The 13,328-nt window shown below is 37.6% G+C and overlaps 1 long non-coding RNA gene across 1 annotated transcript in view; it reads left to right on the forward strand.

Moving 5' to 3' along the window:
• Positions 1–310: 310 nt before the first annotated feature.
• The window catches only part of LOC111773282 (uncharacterized), a 71,760-nt gene continuing 58,742 nt past the window's right edge, over positions 311–13,328 (forward strand). Inside the window, exons 1-2 of the long non-coding RNA XR_011438016.1 lie at positions 311–462; positions 4,433–4,631. This is a non-coding gene — a long non-coding RNA (uncharacterized lncRNA). The remainder of the gene's footprint in view (positions 463–4,432; positions 4,632–13,328) is intronic.

Below are 13,328 nucleotides of genomic sequence, written 5' to 3' on the forward strand. Positions count from 1 at the left end.
CATCAGTCATATTCAAATTTGTGGTTCCTTTAGCTTCATTCAATACACATCTCCCTTGGCCCTAGGGCTATGTCATAAGTAAATGTATAATTTCAGCCCTCAGGTGACTCAGGTCATAGTGTGGGAGAAGAGAAGAAAAAAAGGAAATAAGAGGTATATGGATACGAAGGGGGGAGAATGCCCAAGGACTTTACTGGCCACACAGTAGTAATGAATATCAGATTTGCTCTACTGCAGTAAACAAACTATAACACTGCACAAGATATGCAAAGCAGCTGTTTTCAAGAACTTGACAACAGATGCGCTGGGTGTGATTCTTGAGAAAAAGGAAGCACACAAAGTGAGCTCTCTCCAAGGCTACTTTCTAAACCGTGACATGGGGAAGTGAAACCCAAACCAAGAGCGGTGGCCTTGCTGGACTAATGAAACCCATTGAAGGCTGCAGCTGGAATTGGCGAGCAGGTACGGGAGAGGAGCTTGGGAGCAGCTTGGTCTGGCTTTTGGTGGTAAGGAGGGTTGAAATATGAGCTGATGACATCTTTTCTCCCCAGTTAGATCTCTACTCTCTGTGCCTCCCACAATGTTTAGGATGTCTCCTTCACATAAGCTCTCAGTAAATATTTTAAGTTCTTTGGGATGTTTGAGCCGGTTCCTGTGGCTAGCGCCTAAACAGATCAAGAATTCTCATGTATAAGGACTGTCCAGTTAAATTTCCTATGCTCTCTGATTTCATCCTAAGTATATCTATTTGCATTTCTGGGGGAAAAAAGGAGGGGTTCAACTTAATGTTACTAATATCATAATGATTTGAGGAATGAAAATATTTCATGACATCAAAACTAATTTTTGGTTTCTATTGAACTATACAATTTCAATAAAAAGCTTTAAAAACCTCAATAAATTGAACTCAAAACTATCCAATACTAAAATAATGAGAAATAATTTTTATCTCCATTATTACTTTTTGGTACTGCAGTCTTTCTCAGCATCTCATTCACCCATGCACTGTTTCATAGAAATTCAGAAGACCATTTCCCAGATAGCAAATGATACCTCTCAGAAATCAATTACATTTCAGGACAACACTAACACTACACATCTTTTTATTAGGAAATAAAACCACAGGATATGGATAGTAATAAAACTGGAATTATTTTACTGGCAAAGTCCATAAAAGTATCCAATAATTTCAAAATCAAAGAGAAAAACATATCCAAGATCTGCTACTGAGCAGTATTAGTCGTATTATTTCCCCCAAGTTCACATTAATTTCCTCTCTCCACTTCTGATATATTGCACACATTTAAAAAACCATGTGTCATTTGCTTACTCCCCAGTTATGGAATGCTGAACTTTCTCACATTATGCTAAAGTTGGTATCTTAATTCTACTCCCTCTTAATTGATTAATGAGGGAGGAGTGAAGGAAACAATGTTAGAGAGAAATTTCATTAGGTGTAAATTGCAAGACATTTGTTTGAATGAACATCATATCTCAGCTCTATTTTGATGGGCCTTCGGGGAATGCTTTAAGTATTACTGTAAGTACCAGACCAAGCCCTGAGCAATTTAATGGTGCCATTAGAGCATGGCCTTATATCTGGTTTTTGCTCCGAAATGTTCTTGGGGAAAACTTCACTGCCTGATAATAGGGAACAAAAGGATTCTTTCAAGTATATGTGTTACCAACAAATATTTCAGATGGGAGTTATTTAAGGTAAAGAAACAAAAAGTCTCTTTCTAAAGCTGAAGTCACTCTAATTTACCTCTTCTATAAAAAAGAAAATCTAGATCTCTCAAAGCTACCCATGACAAGCAAAACCAGATCCCCCACGTGACTTGTGACTTGTCGTGGTACTTGCAATGACCCAAGATTCCCTCAATTATTTTTCACCACCACCAATTTCTGTCATCTGTTATACAAACAGTGAAATTTTTTTAAGCTTTATGACATTTAAAAGAACAATAGAGGATAAAGAATAATATACAATTACTTACTTTTTTCCATCTAAAATTGACAAATTTAGTATTTTATCACAAATCTCTTTTAGTATTTTTTTCTCAAATAAATCATTATAGATTTATCTAGACTATTCACAATTCTGACTGTGGATAAATTCTGTGATGTTTACTCTTCCATTCTTTAAAAACAAACAAGCAAAACACATATGCTGTATACTGTGTTTTATGTATTTGTCTATGTGTGTGTATATTATATATATATATATCATACTATTGCTTTTTATAATCTATTATGTTAAGCTCAAGCCATGTTTATATACATATATAGATAGATAGATCTCGTTCGTTCTTTTTAATTGCTAAAAAGTATTTCATCATAAGGATACTGCATTTGTTCATTTTCTTGTGTTTATGTACAATTAGATTTGTCTCCCCTTCTTTATTTTTGTTATTAAAAATATGCTGCAACAAACCTCCTTGAATATGTTCCTTGTGCATATACACGCTTTTTAGGGGGAGGGGCTTGGGAGGAAGAGGCTATATATTCAGAAATGAAAGAGCAGTGCTTCCAGGTTGTAAGTGTTTTCAATGCTGTTAGGCTCTGCTTAACTGCCCTCTGAAGTGGCTGTACCTATTTTTGCTCCCACCTGCAGTGTATGAGAACTTCTTTCTTTAGATCTTTGCTAGCACTTTATACTATTGGACTCATTTGTATTTGACTTGATGGAACAAAAATGGTATCTCCTGTTTTCAATCAGAGGTTCCTTGATTATTATTGAGGTTGAACAACTTCTTGTACATTTATTTTCCGTTAGCATATCCTCTTCTGCCAATCATCTTTTGCCAATTTTTCCTATTTTTACCATTAATGTGTTTTTATTACTGATTTTCAAGAATTCTTTACATATCCTGGATACTAATTTTTTTCCTGTTCTTTCCTTGATCTTGAATATTCTTAACAGTTTCTTTAGCCCTACAGAAGTTCTGAGCTGTGATGTAGTCAAAGGCATCAATCTTTGCTTCGTGTCTTTTGATTATTGTGTCTTAATCCCATCTTCTCTACTCTGAGGTGTGCACACCCTCTCTTTGTTTTCATTTCTAAAAACTGTTTGAGTTTATTTTTTTATGTGACTTTTAGAAAGACACTTTTGATTGAAATTAAATTGAATTTATAGGTTAGTTGGAAGAGAATAAATGTATTTAATATCTTCTCCTGGCAAACATGGTATGTGTCTTCATGTATTCATAATTAAGTTAACTCTTTTAGTAACCTTGTGTAATCTTCTCCACAAAGGTCTTATTCACAGAGTCTCTGCTGAGCTCAGAGCCTCCTGCCCATCTCCAGTAGCTGCTCACAACTGGGCCTCGGGGAGACTTGTCCCGTGAATGCACAACATAGGATTTGGCTAAGAGCAAAATGGACACTGTCTGGAGCCGTCCAGGGCTCCTCCTCTCCTGTTCCCTGCCCATAAATTTCACTTCCCTCAAAGCCCAACCTCCCATCTGTGTCCTTTGCCCAACAAGGCCACTGCATTGTCTTTGGCTTCCATTTTGCTCCATCACAGCTTGGAAAGTAGAGCTTACTTTGGTTTTCTTTCTCTCAAGGACCAAAACCTGCACGTCTGTTGTCCAATTCTTGGAAAGATTTGCTTCATCCAGTGTTAAAATTTCTTACCAGTGATAGGGCCAGAGTCATACTTTTCACCACTTCTGATCTCTTGACCAATTTCTAGAAAATTGCCAGCTATTGTTGCTTCACATGTTTTCTCTCAGTCACATTCTCTCCTCTCTTCTGGAACTCCCCTTAGACAAATGTCAGAGCTGCTCATTCTCGTTGTCCTCCAAGCTTTGATTTCTCTTTTGCAGATTCTTTATTTCTTTGTGTTATATTCAGGGAGATGTCCTTTTTTCTTCCAATGTCCTAATTCTCTTTTCATTTGTGTCATTATTTTCTTTAGTCTACTGAGTATTTTACTTTTATTTCAATGACTTAACGTTTCATGCCTAGAATTTCTACCTTGGCTATTTGTCATTTTCTCCTTTTCTTGTTTTATAACTGCTTGTTCCTGTTGAACGATATTCTCTCCCTTGCTATCTTGTTGAATACTTTAAACAATCCTATTGTAAAATTGGTTTATTTTTTCCAGTTTGCTTTATTCTATTCTGTGAATTATCTTATTTGTTCATTTTTACATGGCCTAATATGGCTTTGGACTTGCTCATGTATTTTGCAATCCTTATGTATACTCATCATCTGAGAGAATCGTCTTGAAAGGTTCACAGGTGAGGACTCCTATGAAGCTACACCAAAGGATTGACTCTTCTATGGTTTCTGTCCTTCAAACCAAGTTTACATTAGTGTTTTGGGCTTATGCATTCTATGTGGAGAGCTTGACTTTAGACCAAACAAGCATGTGTAGCACAAGCTCGGTATTTCAATCTCTTTTTCATTGTAACTTTTTTTCCCCCAGGGCCTGAGGTTATTGGTTCACTTATGGCCTTAACCCCAGGTTAGCGAAGAGATATTCAGCTTTATAATCAGAGGAGGGCAACATGTTCTGGATCTCAACTTCATGAGAGAGAACAAGCACAAAATCTGAGCTTGTAAGGCCTCCAGCCAGGCCTCTCCTTGCTGCTGTGCTCATCTTGTTGGCTGTGAGTCTCCCGCGGGTAAGCCCAACTGCTAGCTATCCCTAGCTGCCTCGCCTAGTAACTCGAGTCTGGTAGGTCTTCAAATGGTGCTTGCCATTTTAAACCATTTTGTTTTAAAGATTGCTTTATAATTTATTTTATCTAATGACAAAGTAATATATATTCATTAAAAATTTAAGAGATGTAGAGAAGAAAAAGAAAGAGAGAAAGAAAGAAAATTAAAATACTTTCTAATTCCATTTTTCAGAGATAATATTTTTGGGTGTGTATTTCAATTTAGTAATCCATTCAACAACAGCTGCTGTGTGCCTCCTAACTGGCAGCATCGTTCTAGGACCTGGGTATATCACAGTGCCCAAAAACTTCAATTTCTTAATGTATACATACATTTTTATTTATATTTTTATTTTTTAACAAATTGGGGCAATTTTTTTCTTCAAAGGGAACAAGCTGCATGGTATCCAGTTGGAAGTGTGCGATGTAATTTTATAGGTTGTGATGAGGCCCACATTTTTCCCATTGGTGATATTCTCTTAAGCATAATGACATTTTGACTATAAAATTTGCCTGTATCATATTTTAATAGCTAATCATACAACTACATGTTTTTATTTTGTCACTTCTTTATAAAACTACTGGGTATAATCAATATTTTTGTGCAACTAATTGTACTTTTAGTTTTCCACTTACACTCTTTTAAAAATTGCTGCTTTAAGAATCCCATATGGAACATCATTCCATTGTTGGGCTTATTATGCCACCTCTTTATTGCCGAGAAGTCCAATTGCAGTCCAATGTTTGATATGATTTATAGATTCGTTACACATTATTATTCTCTTTCCTGTAGTATATGTGGCACTTAAATGTGTCATATTATTAGTTTGACTAAATATCATATAGTAAATCTTATTAGTACCTTATATGTTACTTTGTAGGGAGAAGAAATTAACATGAGGAGTTCATAACATAGCTAAGTTTGTTTGGTTCCATTTAAATGATGGTTTTAAATATCCAGGAATACAGAGGACAAACATTCTTTAAGAAATCAGTTTCATCAAAATGACATGTGGACAGAGGCTGAATGTATATGTAGATTTCCTCTGAAGAAAATATCTTTCTATGGAGACAGAATGTTCATGAAGAAGATGGATGTTAATTAAAACATCAAGAATTTAGTTTCCAAGGATTTTTTGATCTATATCGTCTTAAAAAGAATGTATTTAAGTATACATGAATATTTTCTTAAAGCAGAATAAATGGAGTTAATCTTTTTCCACACCATTTATGACTGTCAAAAGTTTGGAATATATCTTTCCAGACCATCTTTTAGGCATTGCATGTGTTTATATACAAAATATTTTCAAACTTTTCCCATACTGATACATATGTATTTACCAAGGAAATTTTTAAATGACTAGGAGAGTGTCACTGGGTCCTGTTCAGAGAAGAAGAGAAACTCAAGATATTTTCTCAATTTTTTTTTTCTGTTTTGACTTTGGAAAGAAAAAGTAGTAAGAAGAAATCAGAAGGAAGCAAGTTCTCCATGACCCAAATATGCTGATTTTATTCCCCTGAGATTAATGAAAGTAGATATTATTCTAGCTTGGGTGATTAGCCTTGCTTGCAAGTAACAGTGCCCATGTGACAGAGTTCTGGCCAGTGAGAGATGTGGTCAAGCAGATGCTTATAGGCACCACCTTTCCGCTATCCAAATTTGTCTTCTCTGGCAAAGGATGGGAGGGCTGCAGCCATAGCAGTAATCAAATGACCCTGATAAAAGGCCAAGAAAATCATGAAGACATTGCACCTGCTATCATAGAGCCACTGAGCCGAGCCAAGGCCAGTAGTCACTTAACATTTTCTCTTTCCTTTTTTTTTTTTTTTTTTTTTGCTTAGGAAGAGTCGCTCTGAGCTAACATCTGTGCTAGCCTTCCTTTATTTTGTAAGTGGATCACTGCCACAGCCTGGCTGATGAGTGTTGAAGTTCTGCACCTGGGATCTGGGCCCGCAAACCCGGGCCACTGAAGCAGAGCGCTTGAATTTAACAATTATGCCACAGGACCAGCCCCTCTCTTTCTTTTAAATAGATCTCTGCTTGATAAAAATTGACCCCTGCAGCCCAAAGCATTGCTGGTTATGAAAGAGTGAGTTTCTGGAGATGGAGCTTCCAGAGTCAATGAACTAAAAGGGTCCATACATCCCAGGAGAGAGATCCCGATCTGACCCAATGAAACCACACCACCACAGTATAGTGGACCAACACTTCTGGCTTGTAGAGCTGAGCCTCTTGATGTACATCCTGCTGAAGTAGCAGGAGAGGAACAGAGAGGAACAGAATAGTCGGGCCGGCTCCACAGTCACAGAGTTGGCTGTCTGTATCTTTTCAGAGGAAAGAGCTGAGAGTAACCCCTGATTTCTGTGGCTCTGACCCCTAAGGTACCTGCTGTTACAGCGTAGCAGGGAGTATACTGGTCCATACGTAGAAAAACAATCAGGATCTTGTCCTAAATGTGGAATATACTTTTCTCTGAGACTTCAAAATAAAACAATATTTGAAAGCAAGAGACGGATTTATCCCTTCACTTTTTTTGCCATTTAAAAAATAATTTTTGAGAACTATTTATAAATTAGCTCTTTATTCTGATAAAAGTGAAGCTAATGACTTCTCTCAAACTCAGTTTTCTTATCTGTAAAATGATGGTAATGGTATCTGCGGCTCCTACTTCACAAAGTTGCGAGCATCAGATGGAGTAAAGTGTGTAGAGTGATTTGGAAATATCAAGTGTGATCCAGTGGTTTCCATGTGGCTGTGAAAGGAGGGTGATTCTACTGACTACCTACCTTGTAATATTGTAGCAAATGAGATAATATATGCAGATGTGGTCTGAAAACTGGAGAGGACTCTGTGAATGTACAGCATCATTGTATTGCTCAGAAGGCTGGTCATTCAAGGGATGTTTGTGTTGGAGTATCTTACCTCCACCATGCAGTACTTGAGCACAGAAAGCTATTTTCTTCCTCTCTGTGTGAGGAAGAGTGAGGGCGCTCATGAAACATTTACTGTGCGTCAGGTTCCATGACAAGCAAGTTTATTTACATTATGTTATTTCATACTAACTTCTGCTCCGTGAAATACAGGTTATCTGCATTTTATAGGTAAGCAGTGTTATGTCACTTGCTCAGGCGAGAAATCTGGAATTCAAACAAATGTCTGCTTTGCTCTGAAATCAGTGATCTTTCCATTGCACTATACTGACGTAGTTAGTGGCTGGTTAGGGTTTGAAGTGGTAGAAGACGCACGTTGCTGAAGCTGATAGAGGACCGGCTGAATGCTAAGCGTAAGAAGTAGTGTTGTACTGGGCAAATCACTTACGTTCCAGGAATTTCTCTTATCTGGAACCAGAGGTTTTGAAACCAGAACTTTTTTACTAAGGAAATTTTCAACTCCCCAACTATGATGAGGACAGTACTCTAGGGGGATGGAGTAACAGGAGGGAAAGAAACTGGACGGCAGTATGACCTCATGGAAAAGAGCTGCCCCCTCCCCCTACCCTAGACCAGTTGGAACAGTATGTGAAACAGAAACGTCTATCTAATTTAGGCCATTGTATTTTAGGGCTTCTTTGCATAGAAACTTAACCTTTTCCTTAAATACTGTAGCTGTCCCAATTCTCAGAACAGTAACTTAGGCTAGGAAGTAAGCTTATTCATTTTAATGGAGTAATATAAGTGCCAAGCAGAGCAAAATTCTCATATTAAAGATCGGCACATAACCAAAGAGAAACTCACTCACTTTTTATGTCATGGAAATGAGCTTTTGGTTCTCTTGATTATAAACATGACAGCACATATAATTAAAGAATTAAAGAATATTGAAGCTTGAAAGAATTTTAGAGACGGAGGGAGAAAACGGAAGCCCAGATAATTGAAGTAAACCCTCCAGAGTCACATTATTAATTAGACAAAGATCTGGGGCTGGAACTGAGTAGTGCTGTTTCTACTCCCTATCCTGTTTTGTTTTTTTTTTTAAGAAAATCTTTTATATTAATTTCCATTGTAATAACTATAGGATGTTAAATTTGCTATGATTTTAGTGAAAGATTTATTTATGATGTAAACTGCCTCATTCTCTGAATGTATTATATTTTGAAAACTTTGCCAAAACAGGACATCAGCGTTTTTGTTGATTGATAGGGACATGTTTAGTTATGCCAATTTAATTCACAGAATGCTATAGGAGGCAGAGTCTGGGATCTCCAAATGGCAAATTTGAAAATGAATTCCTAATGAGAATCACTAGGTTTGAAAAGAAGTGAAAATGTTATTCGTTCCATATGTCATTTCTAATATACAGATAGTGACATATTGAGGTTCAATATTTTGAGCAATGGCAATTTCATTAAAAAAAGTGGTAGAGTCATCTTATCTTTGTATCATAGCAGAAGTGGCTCATAGTTAGTGAAAATGATGTCAGCCTACAAAATTATCACTAAAATAACACTATTGTAATTAATATACTTTTAAAACTGAAACGGAAATAGTCATGTGAAATGTTAAAATTTTTCTTTACGATCTAATTTAGTTATTTGGACCTTATTACTACTGAAACGTATTTTTAAGAATAACAAAACCTCCCAAGTGTGAAATGTCTTTATCAGACTGAGGAAAAAATCCTGAATTTTATACTGCGAATAAAAAACTTTGATGCTCTTTTTTTCTGTTACTCCACATCCTGTGATCAGATCACATACTAGGGACCCAACACATCTAACGCAACCATCAAATAGGGCTCACAGATATTAATCTCGACATCATATGTCATTCAGGCCTGCGTTCTGCCTTTGAGTCTGAGCTAGATGACAAGAGATTCCAAGCTCCAAATCTTGGCATTCATCGGCATATTTGAAATGGAAATTATCTCAGAATATAAAGAACATATAAGAATCCCAGGTTTGGGGGAAATCATTGCTTTCCTGGAGGGGTTTTTCACTGTATGAAATGTATCATGAGTTCACCTGTAATCTAGTCCAGTTCTGTAATTTCAGATTTTAATGGGAGAAGGCAACTCAATTAGATTTGAGTCTCTAAAATTTAAATTACGTCTGGATCTTGAGGTCTGAGAGCTCTCCAGCTGTCTGAGCAGCTCAGCTTTCCAGTCCATCTCCTTGTCTAAGTGAGCCAGATATTCTGATTTATTGTGTCCAGGTGGAGCTTGGGGATCAGTAGTTTTCAAAAACTCCCAAATGATTCTGTCATGAAGTCAATATTGAGAGCCACTTAATTAGAGGAAGGCAAATCCTAGCAGGTTAGTGTTCCAAGTCTAAGCCATTTTCTTCGGGAAGTTTCCATATTAAAAGACATCCTTTTTTTTTGTTGTTCAATATTTTATGTATGTTTAACATTATTATTATATTCTCCTGTTTACTGAGCGCTTATTATATGTTATCTTTATTTACATGATTTAGATTAATTCTCACAAAAATATCACACTGTAAGTGTAGAAACTAAGGCTTAGGGAGATTAAAAAATGTGGTCCAGGTAGAGCCAGGCCCATGGTGCAGCGGTTAAGTTTGCACGTTCTGCTTCAGGGGCCTGGGGTTCGCCAGTTTGGATCCCGGGTGTGGACCTACCCACTGCTTGTCAAGCCATGCTGTGGCAGGCATCCCGCATAAAATAGAGGAAGATGGGCACAGATGTTAGCTCAGGGCCAGTCTTCCTCAGCAAAAAGAGAAGGATTGGTGGCAGATGTTAGCTCAGGGCTAATCTTCCTCAAAAAAAAAAAACATGTGGTCAAGGTAATGTAAGTGGTAGTAATGACAGTCAAACACAGGTCTTCTGATTGCAACCTCTATATTATTGATCACTGCTTTTCTGTCTGCCGTTAGTATTAAAAGCAGATTGAAAAGAAAAGAAGAGAATTAGAATTTTTTTCCTAATCTGTTTTGCGGAATTGATGTTGCACCAAAAATAGACCACGCTCAGGCAGCTCAGCTGTATGTATGTAAAGGTATATGGAAAGAAGGCAAATTAGTAAGGTCTGCATTTTAAGCTGAATATAGAAAGAGCTACTTTTGTTTTGTGTACCTATAATTTTTGACTTGTCCATTGATCTGCCAACACCTGTCGTCAAGTACTTTTTGTGTCGCACTGGAGAGGGTGCTTCTGGAAATGTTGAAGTAGCTTATTAAAGGAACGTCTTACGGACATAAAATGTCAAAGCTTGAGGGATACTTAGAGGTCCTCTCAGGTCAAGTTCTTCACCTCACAGGGAAGGATAACGAAGCCCCATGAGGTTAAGGCAGAGGCCCAGCTTACAAAGCTCCGGAGTGGCCGAGCTAAGCGAACTCTGTCCTCTGTCCAGGCTTCTTTCCACTACAACCCCAGCTGTCTTGGTTCAGCAGCAGAGAGGAAGAGCCCTGAGCCTGAGGTGACAGCCACAAACCAAAGTCCCAGGTCCTTATGATCGCCCTGAGGGCAGCGGAGCTGCTGTGCTGGGCCTGACTCAAAAAGCTGGGAGGGATTCTAAGCAGGAAATCTATTCTCCATGTTGGGAGAGGGTTATAATTCTCCCAACAAGTGCCTTACCAGGATTCTCTTTTCTCTAGTGTGATGTTTTATAAAGACTTAGAGTAAGTGGAAAATTACATCATTGGATCTTATCTTTTAGTGGATAATTTCTAGGCTTTTTTTCCTAAAGCGTCCTGGAGTTTAAAGGTTTGTTTGGGGTTTTATCAGTTTTTCGGCAAAACAAACAAAAGTCTTGGGCAGTTCCATGGTTTCTCTGTGATGCCCTAACTATGCAACTTGGTTTTCAGGATCCCCAAAGTCTGGCTCACGCCTGCCTTTCCAGCTACATCTTCTACTATTTCCCTACGTAAAACCTATGATCAAGCCAAAAAGGTCACCTTTTGATTTTTTGATCATGCCTTATATGTTCCCCTATTCTATTAATTTTCTCAGACTGTTCCCACCAGCTAGAAGTCCTACTCCCCTCAATCGTGGTCCCTCCCCATCAAAATAGTGTTCACCCTTTAAGGCCCAGATCAAAGCCGCTTCCTGCACAGTCCCTGCTCTCCCTAGCCTGCAGTGATTGCTCTGAAATCTAACCTTTGATTGAATTTCCTAGTCCCTTTACATATTTTGGACGGGCTTGTCTGCCCTATCCCACCTCCGAATGGCTGTGGTGTCTGGTGTGGGCTTGATGCTTGTGAAGAGGAGATGACAACCTGGTGTTCTCCTGGGTTGTGACCCTAAGAAGTGTTGATTTCCTGTTACTACAGATACGTTAAAACAGTATTTCACCATCATGGATGGATTTTCATTGAGAAAGAATTTCCTGGGGCTAACTATAATTAAATTACTTAATCACTTTTTATATAGCAAGGGTAAACCATTTCAAAAAATTTCCACTCTATTTTTATTTTAATGAAACTATTTAAGTGGAAAACAATTTTCTGCATAAATTTTACAACAGAGATTAAATCCACCCATTAGTCCAATATTAGATATTAAAATGTCCACTACTGTCAGTTTTCTTTTCTTTTTTTTTTTTTGGTAAGGAAGATTGTCCCTGAGCTAACATCTCTTGTCAGTTTTCCTTTCTTTTGCTTGAGGAAGATTGCCCTGGGCTAACATCTGTATCAGTCTTCCTCTGTCCTATATGTGGGATGCTGCTGCAGTGTGGCTTGATGACCTGTGTGTGGGTCTGTACCCAGGCCACTGAAGTGGAGTGTATGAACTTAACCACTACTCCAGCAGGCCGGCCCCATGCTGTCCAATTTCTTTTGTGTCTACTATTTCCTGTGTATAAAAAGTACCCAATTTTCTTGAGCCAAATTTGCAGATCTAGTTTTTCAAGAAATTTTTGAAATTTTCAACACTTTCTAGTCATTACTAAACATTGAATGCATAATTTTAGTCATCAGTTTTATTTTGTAGTGATTATTACTACCAGAAAGATTCATTATGAATTGGATGCAGGATTCATAGCTATTATTTAATTCTTGATACAAAGAACAAAGAAAGTTAGCAGGTCTAAAGTATGGAATGTGGGGCATGTGGGGACTACATTTTGGGGTCAAAATATTCTGCTGGCCTGGTAGTGTTGTGGTTAAGTTCGTGCACTCTGCTTTGGTGCCCTGGATTTCACAAGTTCAGATCCCAGGTGAGGACCTACAGAGAGCTCATCAAGCCATGCTGTGGCAGCATCCCACATGCAAAATAGAGGAAGACTGACATGGATATCAGCTCAGTGACAATCTTCCTCAAGCAAAAAGAGGAGGATTGGCAATGGATGTTAGCTCAGGGCCAGTCTTCCTCACCAAAAAAAAAAAAATAAAATAAAAAAATAAAAAGTAAATAAAAATCCTGCTTTGAGTAAGACCTGAAAGCATAAAACTCCCAGAAGAAAACATAGGGGGTAAGCTCCTTGACATCAGCCTTGGCAGTCATTTTTTGGATTTGACACAAACATCAAAGGGAACAAAAGCAAAAATAAACAAATGGGGCTACATCAAACTAAAAAGCTTCCATACAGCAAAGGACACTATCAACAAAATGAAGGCAACCTACTGAATGGGAGAAAATATTGGCAAATCGTATATCTGTGATAAGGAATTAATATCCAAAATATATAAAGAATGCATACAACTCAGAAAAAAAGCCAAAACCAAACAATCTGATTAAAAAATCAGACAGAGAAAGACAAATACTGTA

This window comes from Equus caballus, chromosome 4, assembly GCF_041296265.1.
Source record: "Equus caballus isolate H_3958 breed thoroughbred chromosome 4, TB-T2T, whole genome shotgun sequence".
Lineage (NCBI taxonomy): Eukaryota > Metazoa > Chordata > Mammalia > Perissodactyla > Equidae > Equus > Equus caballus.